Below are 10723 nucleotides of genomic sequence, written 5' to 3'. Positions count from 1 at the left end.
TGGTCTTTTGAGGAGAGGCCTGTTGTTGTGCTGGCTTTCAATCACACTCACCCTGTTAAAAAAGGCACCTGCAGAGCACAGAAGGGCGAGGCTTGGTGTAAGCAACTCAAGCCACCACTGTATGTGCTGTGCTGCTCACTGAAGTGATACCACTGCATCCATCTGCCTAAGGGGTGGTGCAGTGCTCCTGTGTTTTTATCTCAGACATGCAGCTAGGTTTCAAAACTCCAAGTTTTGGGGACATAGTGTCATCTGGTCCTACGCTGATCCTGTGGGGGAGGATCTCACCGTGTTGTGGCTGTTACCAGTTTGTCCCAGAAAAGCAGTCACACAGCTGCACAGGGGCTTGGAGTTTATGACGAAGTGCAGCAAAGAGCTGGCATACAGGTTAACTGCCCTCAGCAGGTGACTCTGCTTGTCGTTGGGGAATAGGGTAGCTCAGTGGTGCCCGCCAGCTCTTTTGTCCCAGGGCAGGTGGTGCTGCCTCTTCCAAATGCACTCCAAGAAGAGGAACTGTCTCTCCCAACTCAATTCAGAGGATCCTCAGAGATGGGCTGATGTGATTAACTTTGGTCAGTGAGACGTTAGAAGCAAAATGCAAGTAGAAGCTCAGTAGCACTTGCACATTAAGGCTCTTCTTCTTGGAGTACTCCGTTTTGGAACCCAGTTGCCAAAGTTTGAGGCAGATAGGGAAAGGCCATCTGGGGAGAGAGATAGGGAAGCTCAGCCTGGCTCTAGCCATTCTAGCTATCCCAGCTAACACCAGATATGAGAGAATATACCCTTATGGACAGCCAGCCCTAGTAGATATTATGTGAGACACTGTGAAACTGTTCTAATCATACCCAGTGAATATTAAAGAATCATGAACAAATACATACTTAGTGTTTTAAGCCATTAGATTTTAAGGTCTTCTTATACAGCAACAGATAACTGAAGCAGAAATTGGTACCCAGAAGTAAGATTCTATCATCACACAATAGTTACATGGCATATGCTTAAAGACCAGGTGACAGGTGGAGGCCTGAAGAGCATAAAGGAAATTGTTATCAGACACTGGGGTAAAGAGGACTCAAGTTCTGTACTACAGAATGATTAGTGTGATTGTCACCTTCAGCAAAATGAAAAAAGTATTAGCTCTGAGAAGATTTCTACAAATAATATCGAAGGGGAAGCTAGATATGTGTGTCTACCTGTCCTAAAATATGAGAGAAGTTAGATGGGCTAAAAAACAAAACACAAAAACAAAACAAAAAAATAACTTCTCAATATTCAAGCAAAACATAGAGGAAATATAAAGAAGGTACGACTTGTTTTGTGTTAAAAAAAAATGATTCCTGGCAAAAGACTTTCAAAATTAGAAATTAGCTTGGGTAAAGATCGACTTCTGGGTACTTCTTGGAACTCATGCCCTCACAGTAAACATCAAGCCTAGGATGGGAGTGAAGAATACTTTCTGAGACCTCAGGAAGAGGTAAAGCTGTGCCTCAGAGAATTAATGAAGGGGTTTCTTAGAATCTTAAACATGTCTACACCACATTCAGTCACACAGTTTTAAGACAGCTGTATTAAAGGAACCGCTACTGGCTTGCATTAAAAGTGTTGACATAATTGGGGTGCCAATTATGGGTGGCTCACTTGGTGGAGTGTCTGACTTCAGCTCAGGTCATGGTCTCGCGTTTCACGAGTTCGAGCCCCACGTCAGGCTCTGCACTGACAGCTCAGAGCCTGGACCCTGCTTCTGATTCTGTGTCTCCCTCTCTCTCTGCCCCTTCCTTGCTCATGATCTGTCTCTCTCTCTCTCAAAAATAAATAAACTTTAAAAAAAATAAAAATAAATAAATGTTGACATAATTTAAAAAGATAAAAAGCCTAGTCCATGAGAAGGAAGAAGATTGAGAAGGGTACTCTGTTGTAAATATACACCTTTTTTTCATTAAAATTTTTTTTAGAAAAATGTTTACTTATTTTTTGAGAGAGAGAGAGACAGAGCGTGAGCTGGGGAGGGGCAGAGAGAGAGGGAGACACAGAATCTGAAGCAGGCTCCAGGCTCCAAGCTGTCAGCACAGAGCCCGACACAGGGTTCGAACTCATGAACTATGAGATCATGACCTGAGCTGAAGTCGGACGCTTAACCAACTGAGCCACGTAGGTACCCCTTTTTCTTATGAAAAGGAAGAAAAGCCAGAGGGTAGATCCAAAGACCAAGGTGACTGAGCCAAAGCCGTATAGAACCACTTCAAGGAGGCAAAACTAGACCCTAAGCAAAGACTTTATAAGATCATAAATGGAGGTTGTTTTAAGCAACTAAATTTTGTGGATGACAGCAATAGAAAATTCATATGCTCCGTTCTTCAGATTCTGTTATTGGCTACTGGCTTGTTTCAGACACCATGTGTGTGTATCACTTCAGAACAATTGGTCTCATCTTTCTTTGATTTCATCCACTCTTGTAGTAACCAGTTTGAGGAAGGCTCTGATAATTGACACTCTTCAGATGCCATAGCATCATATTGGTTCACAGTATATTTTCACATAATTTCAGTTGGACCAGGTGAGCAAGGATTAGAAAGTACGCTTGATGTCCTACTAAACCACAAGGCATGAGTGAGGTGGTGGAATATTAAACTGTCAGAAAAAACATGTGAACATTTTAGGAGTTTAAAGATGTGAGGCATCCATCCTTGGACATCCCCTTCATCTTTTTTTTTTTTTTTTTCCAATTTCTTTAGCAATTTATAACTGCTATAAAGAGGCACAGTGTTTGGTGGAATTCTGAGCATTTTGAAGGCATCGACTGATTCACCCCATTTGTTAGGTGACTGAGAAAGCTAAAAGTTTCAAATAGAGCCCCGTATAAAGCACAACCTTCCCCACCACATAGGCAATATGATCAAATCAGTCCAATGGTGTTAGTAGTATCTCTGTTGGACAAGGATGCCATGTGGCAAGCTTGGATAGTAGAAGTATAAACTGGGTTCCTGAGCAAGGATATAACCTTCTGCAGTAAACAATAAATATTGTCCAAATATCTCCAGTAGCTTTGGCCACTGTAGCTTTTTCACTAACTCTTCTGCATTACCATTTTGCAGAGATTGTATTTGGCCAACATCTGAACTGACACTGTGATGAACTGAACTTGTACCTCCCCCCTTACTCACAAAGAATGAGGCTCCATATAATAGGATAGCCAGATAAGGAAGGCATGAGGGATTTGAATGATGCCGGGAGTATACTGCATTGATCACTTCTTTCACATCACTTCTAATACTCGACCTCAGCTGTTTCTTCCAAGCCACTTCTGTGCAAACTAGGTCAGCACAATTTTGTAATCTCCTAGTTGATACCACCTCAAGCCTCTGTTGTGTTCATTTAACTTCTCCTGAGAATTCTCTGCTGATTCTATAGTGTCAAATGAGAAGGAGCCCATTCTGTTCACATGACATACAAGCTGGAAGTATAAGAGAGTTAGTATTCATTGTGCAACTCTTTAAACAATAAAAGATGGTAAGTTAGGAGAAAAAATACTTTTCTCACTCCCTTCATCAGAAGACAATCCTGATGGGTTTTTTGGTTTTTTTTTTGCAAATTAAAAAAAATTTTTTTGCAAATATGGGGTTTTTTTGCAAAATTACTTTTAAAAAATACACTTTTTAATTAATTGAGGTAAGTTGCTGACATGACACTCTATTACCCACAAATACTTAAGTGAGAATTCCAGCAAAGATATTCTCCTACGTAACCACAATATAATCATCAATGCTGAGAAATAAATATTGATGTATTACTATACCAATAGTAATATTGATACATAGATACATTAGTATATGGGTACATTACTTTATCAATATAGTGACCCATTCTTTTTTTGTCAATTATCACCATAATTTTTTCATAGCAAAATTTCCAAAAAAAAAAAATTTCCAATCTAGGATCATGTGTTGCCTTTAGTTGCCATGTTTTTTCAACCTTCTTTAGACTGGAATTGTCACTCTTTCCCTGACTTACAACCTTGACATGTTTAAATATTATAGACTAGTTATTTTGGAGAATGTCCCTTAATTTAGGTTTACCTGATTTTTCCTCATGATTAAATTCATGTTAGGTACTGGGCAAGAATCATAGAGAGCTTTTCCTTTTATTACTTCTTATCAGGTAATACAGGATTTTGATTTGTCTCATTGTTATGTTAACTTTAATCATTTGATTAAAGTTGTGCCTGCCTGGGTTCTTCATTGTATAGTTATTGTTTTTGCCTCTTTGTAATTAATAAGTATTTTGTGGGAAAGTTTTTTGAAACTATGTAAATATCTTATTTATAAAAAAGCTTACCCCACTAGTCTTAATATCTATTGAGGTTTATTATGATGGTTGCTGAATAATTATTTTCTAATTTTAATTCCATAATTTCTCTTATATGTACTTGTTGGCACCCAGTTGTAAAGACAAATCTTTCTTTTTCCTTTCTTCCTTTCTTTCTTTTTTTCTTTCTTCCTTCCTTCCTTTCTTTTTCTTTCTTTCTTTCTTTCTTTCTTTCTTTCTTTCTTTCTTTCTTCTCTTTCTTTTCTTTCTTCTCCTCCTTCCCTCTCTCTTTCCTTCCTTCTTTTTTTTTCTTTCTCTTTCTTTCTCTCTGTCTCTCACTCCCTCCCTCTCTCCCTCCCTCCCTCATGGATTCATATTTTATTCAATGGGTTATAAACCATTCTTATTGTTGTGCATCTTAATGTTCAAATGTATTTCAATGTTCAAATTATCCCAGATTTTGTAAGTGGACACCCCATCAAACTTACTTCTGCCTCTTTTTGGTATGTCTCATCATTGTTTTAGCACTTTAAAAATTTTTGTCACAACAATATGTTCCAGGGTTATGTTGTACTTTCCCTGACAAAGACTTTGTCCCCCAAGAACTGCCACTTCCAAGAATTTTCATCACTCATCGTGTTCTGGTATCTACACCTAAGGTCTCTACAGCTTTAGAGAAGTAAGGCATATTATCACACTGTGGAACCTTCCTAGTTGTTCAAAATTAAAATTTGCAAAGTATAAGTTATTCAGATTTTAAGATTCACATACATTCAAATTCACACTGTTGGATGAACCATTCTATGAAGTTTGATAAATACACCACTATAATCAAACTATGGTAAAATTCCGTCACTCTCTCCCTTGTGCTACTCCTTGTATGTAAACCCTTCTTTCACTCTTACCACTTGGCAACTTATAATATGTCTTCCATTTTTATAATTTTGCCATTTTTGGAATTTCATATAAAAGGAATAGTAGAACTTATAGCCTTCCACCGACTTCTTTCACGAATGCATTTGCTCACCTGCATTGTTGCATGTTTCAGTACTCAGTTTTTTTTCATTGCTGAGTAACATCCCTTTATATAAATGTACCACATTCTATTTTTCCTTTCCTCCCCTGAGAGACATTTAGGTTGTTTCCAGTTTTGTGCTATTACAAATAAAGCTGCTATAAACATATCCAGGTAGGTTTTTGTGTGGATGCAAAACCACCAAACTGTTTTCTGAACTGATTATATCATTTTGCATTTTCACCAGCAATGTAGGATTTCAAGTTGCTCCACATCCTTGCCAGCACTTGGCTGCTAGTTTTAATTTTTATTTTATAACCATTCTATTAGTAACTCGGTTTTTATTTAATTTGCATTTTTCTAATAAGTACTGATATTGAAGATAAAGTAGCATAATTTCATGCAAAGCAGAAGCTCTCCATGGTAATTATTCTCACCTGATAACTTGATTTGGGCCTGAAACGTCAGTCTCTCCACAATGATTATATTTATATTACAGATTATAATCTATTACAGTCCTGGTGATTCTGATCCAGCTTGCCTCCAAATCCCAAGAACAGCATCCACCCAATCCCCAGGTTAAAAACTAGTGGCCTCTCCACTAAGAAAAAAAGGACTAAAAGTGGGGTGAAGGTATAAATTTGCTTGGAGGTGGAATAAAGGGGGCTGCAAAAATTAAACTACGGTGACCTTCTTGTATTCACTCAAGTGAAAAGTGAGGTCATCTGTTCAAAATGAAATGTAAAGGTATTTTATTACAACAGACAGATTTTATTTTATTATGGAAATCCTTATCTATCTTTTGCCTTTCTTTCTTTAGCAGATGAAAGTGTGAAGTAACATCAGACAGAGCTATTTTACAAGAATTTTATTGCTTTAGTGCAATTGCATAAACCAAGGTTGCCTGCAAACCCATCCATAATGGTAAAAACAAGCCAGTTTCAGTTCACAATTTTCAAGTGGAAATTTTCCAGTTAAATGTCTTTGAATGGCATTGTCACTGGCATTGAACCTACTGGCTATCTTTTGTGTGAGCAGAGCGTCATAGGTATTGCTCCTGCATAGTATGACAAATACAACATGTCAGAGATTTTGATGGGCAAGAATAATCTCCGCAGCCTCTTGACTTTCTTTTAAAGCAGTGAAGCTGTGGCAAAGTGTTTCCTCAGGAACATGAAAGTCTAGAAGGACATTATTATTTTTTTAATGTTTATTTATTTTAGAGAAAGAGAGAGAGAGAGAGAGAGAGAGAGAGAGAGAGAGAGAGAATGAGTAGGGAAGGGGCAGAGAGAGAGGGAAACACAGAATCTGAAGCAGGTTCCAGGCTCTGAGCTGTCAGCACAGAGCCCGATGTGGGGCTCGAACCCACGAACTGTGAGATCATGACCTGAGCCAAAGTCGGATGCTTAACTGATTGAACTACCCAAGCTCCCCAAGAAGGACATTATTTTTAATTAAATCTCTGTATCTTGAAAAATAGAGTACAGTTGACACTAAAGAATTATCAGTCGTCTATATAGACTTGTTAGTAATGCAAATCTAAATAATAAGGACAGCTGATAATTTCCAAACAGAGAATAGTTTATATTTGAGACCAACTGGGTAAATAGTGTTCGTGTAGATGTTGGCTTGTCAAGTTAATTTTAGTAATGGAAAATACCTTTCATTGCAGTGTCTGGTTTCTTTTTCAAAAAATTTAACCATCCTCATCAGTGCTGACAGCCCCAGTAGTTTAGTTTCTATAGTATACACAATTTTTGAAGCCTTGTCTTCTTGACCTGTCCTTTTGGTGTTTTTTAGGCTGTTACCGAATACAACTGGCAATTAGTAACCACATACAGCTTTTGTTTTGTTAGAAGGTACACATTGCTAATATTTTATTCTTCTTGTGTTCGATATTATACTTTATTCTAAAATGGTGGGCCAGTTCCAGAAAAATAAAGAGAACCAGATATCTAGTAAGATTTTATATCAAACAACTGTAGGTCAGAAAAATTGAGTCACACCAGAGGAATTTCAAATCCTGGAAAAGTAGAAAAATAATCTAGCAGCATGAATTTTGTTCCATATCAAGAATCTTATAGGAGTAAGACTCTGGACAATGATCACTTCCTTTCTCCAAAGGTAATGCAAATCTACTTACTGATTGAATAAAACATCCCCTCCAGTCTTCCCCCCCCCCCCCCCCCCCCCCGCTTTACACTAAGGCTTATGGGCAAATTTGCATAATGTTAGTGGAACCATTCCTTAGAATGTGAACCTTAAATGAAGGAGTTGGATGTCAGATAGGAACGTGGCATTTCTTAACTCAGCTTAATTATGAAATATAAACTTAACCCAATGTTTATTTGTTCATAATTTCAAGCTCCTTTACTATCATTCTTCCAATCTGGGTTAAGTTCCATACACAATTTTTTTTTTAATATCGCTAATAAAGTATTGTCATTATTTTCTCATGTGTAGTATTAAAGAAAGATTCAATGTCTAAAAAGTTATATTAATCAGTTCAGCCACAGCTTTTCTTAGAAGTTTTTAATATGTTAAATTTATACACAATTTATACAATGTGTAAATGGTACATCTTCTTACTTCAATATTAACATGATTAGAATTGATTAAAGTACTACAATTGTCTTGTAAGTGTGCTTTTCACCTATACCAGCTTATTATATGAAGAATCATTCCTTAACAGTAGCCCAAAGCTCAGTTTGTCAAAAATTTCTTCCAGAAAACAAAAACTATAAATACAATGTCAAATGCATTGCTTTAGAAGATTTCATATGATGTAGCCCAATAAGCTATAGCAAAGTGATGCTTTTTCCTGTTAAGTTTAATATAAATGCTGACCATCAATGGTGGGAGACTACCTCTTCTGATGTATTATGCAATTACATTGATGGATGGCTAATTGAGTCACTGTGGCAGACCATATGTTTACTCATGACCTGAATGTCATTGGTCAGGTTATGGCTTCACATCTCTGACCTATAAACATATACTACTTTGGAAAATACCTCTTTTAAATTTCAATTTCTATTTTAAAATGCCCAAAGTAAAATAAATTATTAACTTTATCATCAGAAATTTGCACACAGTTGTTTTTTGTCACCAAGATGACTTAGACTGTTGGTTGCATGGTTTAAAACCACCAGTAAATGTAATAGGACTTTTATGTAAATGATGAAATTGTCTCAGTTTAGGCGTTCTCTGATATTAACAGAAACTTCACTCGAAGTTTCATACATATATATATATATATATATATATATGAAAGTACATATATATGTATGAAAAAATATATATATACAGCTATTTAGATAATATTCAGTTTTCTGATCAAGTGTCTACCAGTAAAGAAAAAAAAAAAAAAACCTAAGAAAATGGACATGAGTTAGAATTCTTGACCACTGAGCTTCTTTAAACAACTTGAGTCGTCTTTAAGCGAATTTGATTCTGCGTTATGATTATCTTTTATTGTTGGCAATTTGGAAAGGAAGAGAGAGCTCTATTTACCACCTGCCTTTTACATAATGCTGTATGAATACTAACAACTTGCATTATCAGTTCACTTACCTTCTCTTAGAAAGAAGTTACAAATGATTTTTAAAGCTAATTTCTTAGACAGTACTTTATTATGGGCAATCTATCTGGAGTCTATGAAGACGAACAACAAACAAAACCCCCTCAGTTTCACGGAATAACCAAATACATTTGTATCACATAATGGAAGAATTCTAAGATCCATCCTGCCCCCCACCCCTCCGCCAAACATCCACCCTCTAGTATGTAGAGCCTAAGGCTGTGAGTATCATGGATTTTACTCCCATAATTAGATTAATTATATGCCACAGTGGAATTTGAAAAAAGGAGATTATCTGGGGTGAGCCTGAACTAATCAGCTGAGCCTTTAACAAGGACTGGGCTTGGGGTGCCTGGGTGGCTCAGCCGTTGGAGCGCCCCGCTTTGGCTCAGGTCATGATCTCAGGGTTCCTGGGTTTCAGCCCCGCAGTCAAGCTCTGTGCTGACAGCTCAGAGTCTGAAGCCTGCTTCTATCGGATTCTGTCTCCCTCTCCCTTTTCCCTTCCCCCGCTCATGCTCTGTCTGTCTCTTGAAAATAAACATTAAAAAAATTTTTTTTTTTGTTTTAAAGGACTGGGCTTTTCCTGAAGTCAGAAATTCAGAGCTTGGGAAAGATTCTGCAGGTACAGAGATTCTCCAGTACTGGCTGTGAAGATAAAGGGAGTCATAGGACAAGGAAAGCAAACAGCCTCTATGAGCACAGTGGGCTCCCAAAAAATAGTCCACGAGGAAGCACGTTCTTTCCTACCGACACCACAAGAGGTTGAATTCTTCCCATAACCTGAATGAACTTGAAAGGGATCCTACCTGAGAGCATCCAATGAGAACTCTGTTTGGCTGACACCTTGATTTCAGCCTTAGAATCGGTGGATTCTGACCAGGACCAGTGGATGATAAATACTGAGGCCATCACTCAATGCCTGGACTCATTGACAAAGGGGTGTTGTTTTAGGTCACTAAATTTGTGATGATTTGTTACATGGTAATAGAAAAGTAATGTAAACCACTTAGAATATAGCTTATTGCAATCAATTAATATTTATAGTAATTATTATTTATATCAATATTTAATTCTTAAGGGCTAATGAAAATATAAAAGAATATGCATGGTTATGAATCAAATACCCACACGTCCTAGGTAGCACACAAACGCTGTGCATACTTATAATATTGCCACGATTAAGAAGTGTGGTAAGTATTTTAGTAAAATACACCCTTGAACTGTGATTCCTATTTTTAACTATTTGGATTTTGAGAGAAGAAACATTTCTGCTTATTTATCAAAAGGACATAAAATACCTTCTAAACTTGTGTGAGCTGTTTTGCATATTTTCTCTCTGAACTAATAATTTTTAAAGCCATTTAAATGTCTCAAATGCTTTAAGGTAAATACTATTAGTCTTTTACATCGATGTGGTAGGACATGTATCTAAGTCATGCTGCTTTATCCATGACCCGTCTTTGATGATTCATCCAGTTTGACAAGTAACTGTCTGCTTTTGAGCTCTTTGGTTTGCATCAACAGTGAGATGAAATGAGACTTGAACAACATGTACTATTGAAGCAAAATATCATACAATCATTGTATTGTTCAAAAAATAAAGCTTTGTAATGGACAAAAATAGCTAATGGAGCAGTATCTTTGATTCAATCATTGATTTTCACACAAAATATCCAGAATTAACTTAAATATCTTTTGTCCAATGACTTTGACCTGTAACAAGAAAAAAGAGGGCTCATTTCTGCTATATAATTTTTTGGTACTACATTGAGAAAGATTATGAAAATGTACATATAATAAAATTGTCGACAATGGTTGAATCTTGT

The 10723-nt window shown here is 36.9% G+C and overlaps 1 long non-coding RNA gene across 1 annotated transcript; it reads right to left on the bottom strand.

The window, feature by feature from the left end:
- Window positions 1–290: 290 nt before the first annotated feature.
- On the bottom strand, window positions 291–9848 carry LOC128312845 (uncharacterized). The gene is made up of 3 exons (XR_008292664.1): window positions 9704–9848; window positions 882–1024; window positions 291–701 (listed from the first exon to the last, which is right to left on the bottom strand). It is a non-coding gene; the product is annotated as an uncharacterized LOC128312845 (long non-coding RNA).
- Between the last annotated feature and the right edge of the window lie 875 nt (window positions 9849–10723).

Source organism: Acinonyx jubatus, chromosome F2 (genome assembly GCF_027475565.1).
Source record: "Acinonyx jubatus isolate Ajub_Pintada_27869175 chromosome F2, VMU_Ajub_asm_v1.0, whole genome shotgun sequence".
Lineage (NCBI taxonomy): Eukaryota > Metazoa > Chordata > Mammalia > Carnivora > Felidae > Acinonyx > Acinonyx jubatus.
The sequence above is the reverse complement of the archived record's forward strand: the minus strand, read 5'-3'. Positions and strand labels throughout refer to the sequence as shown.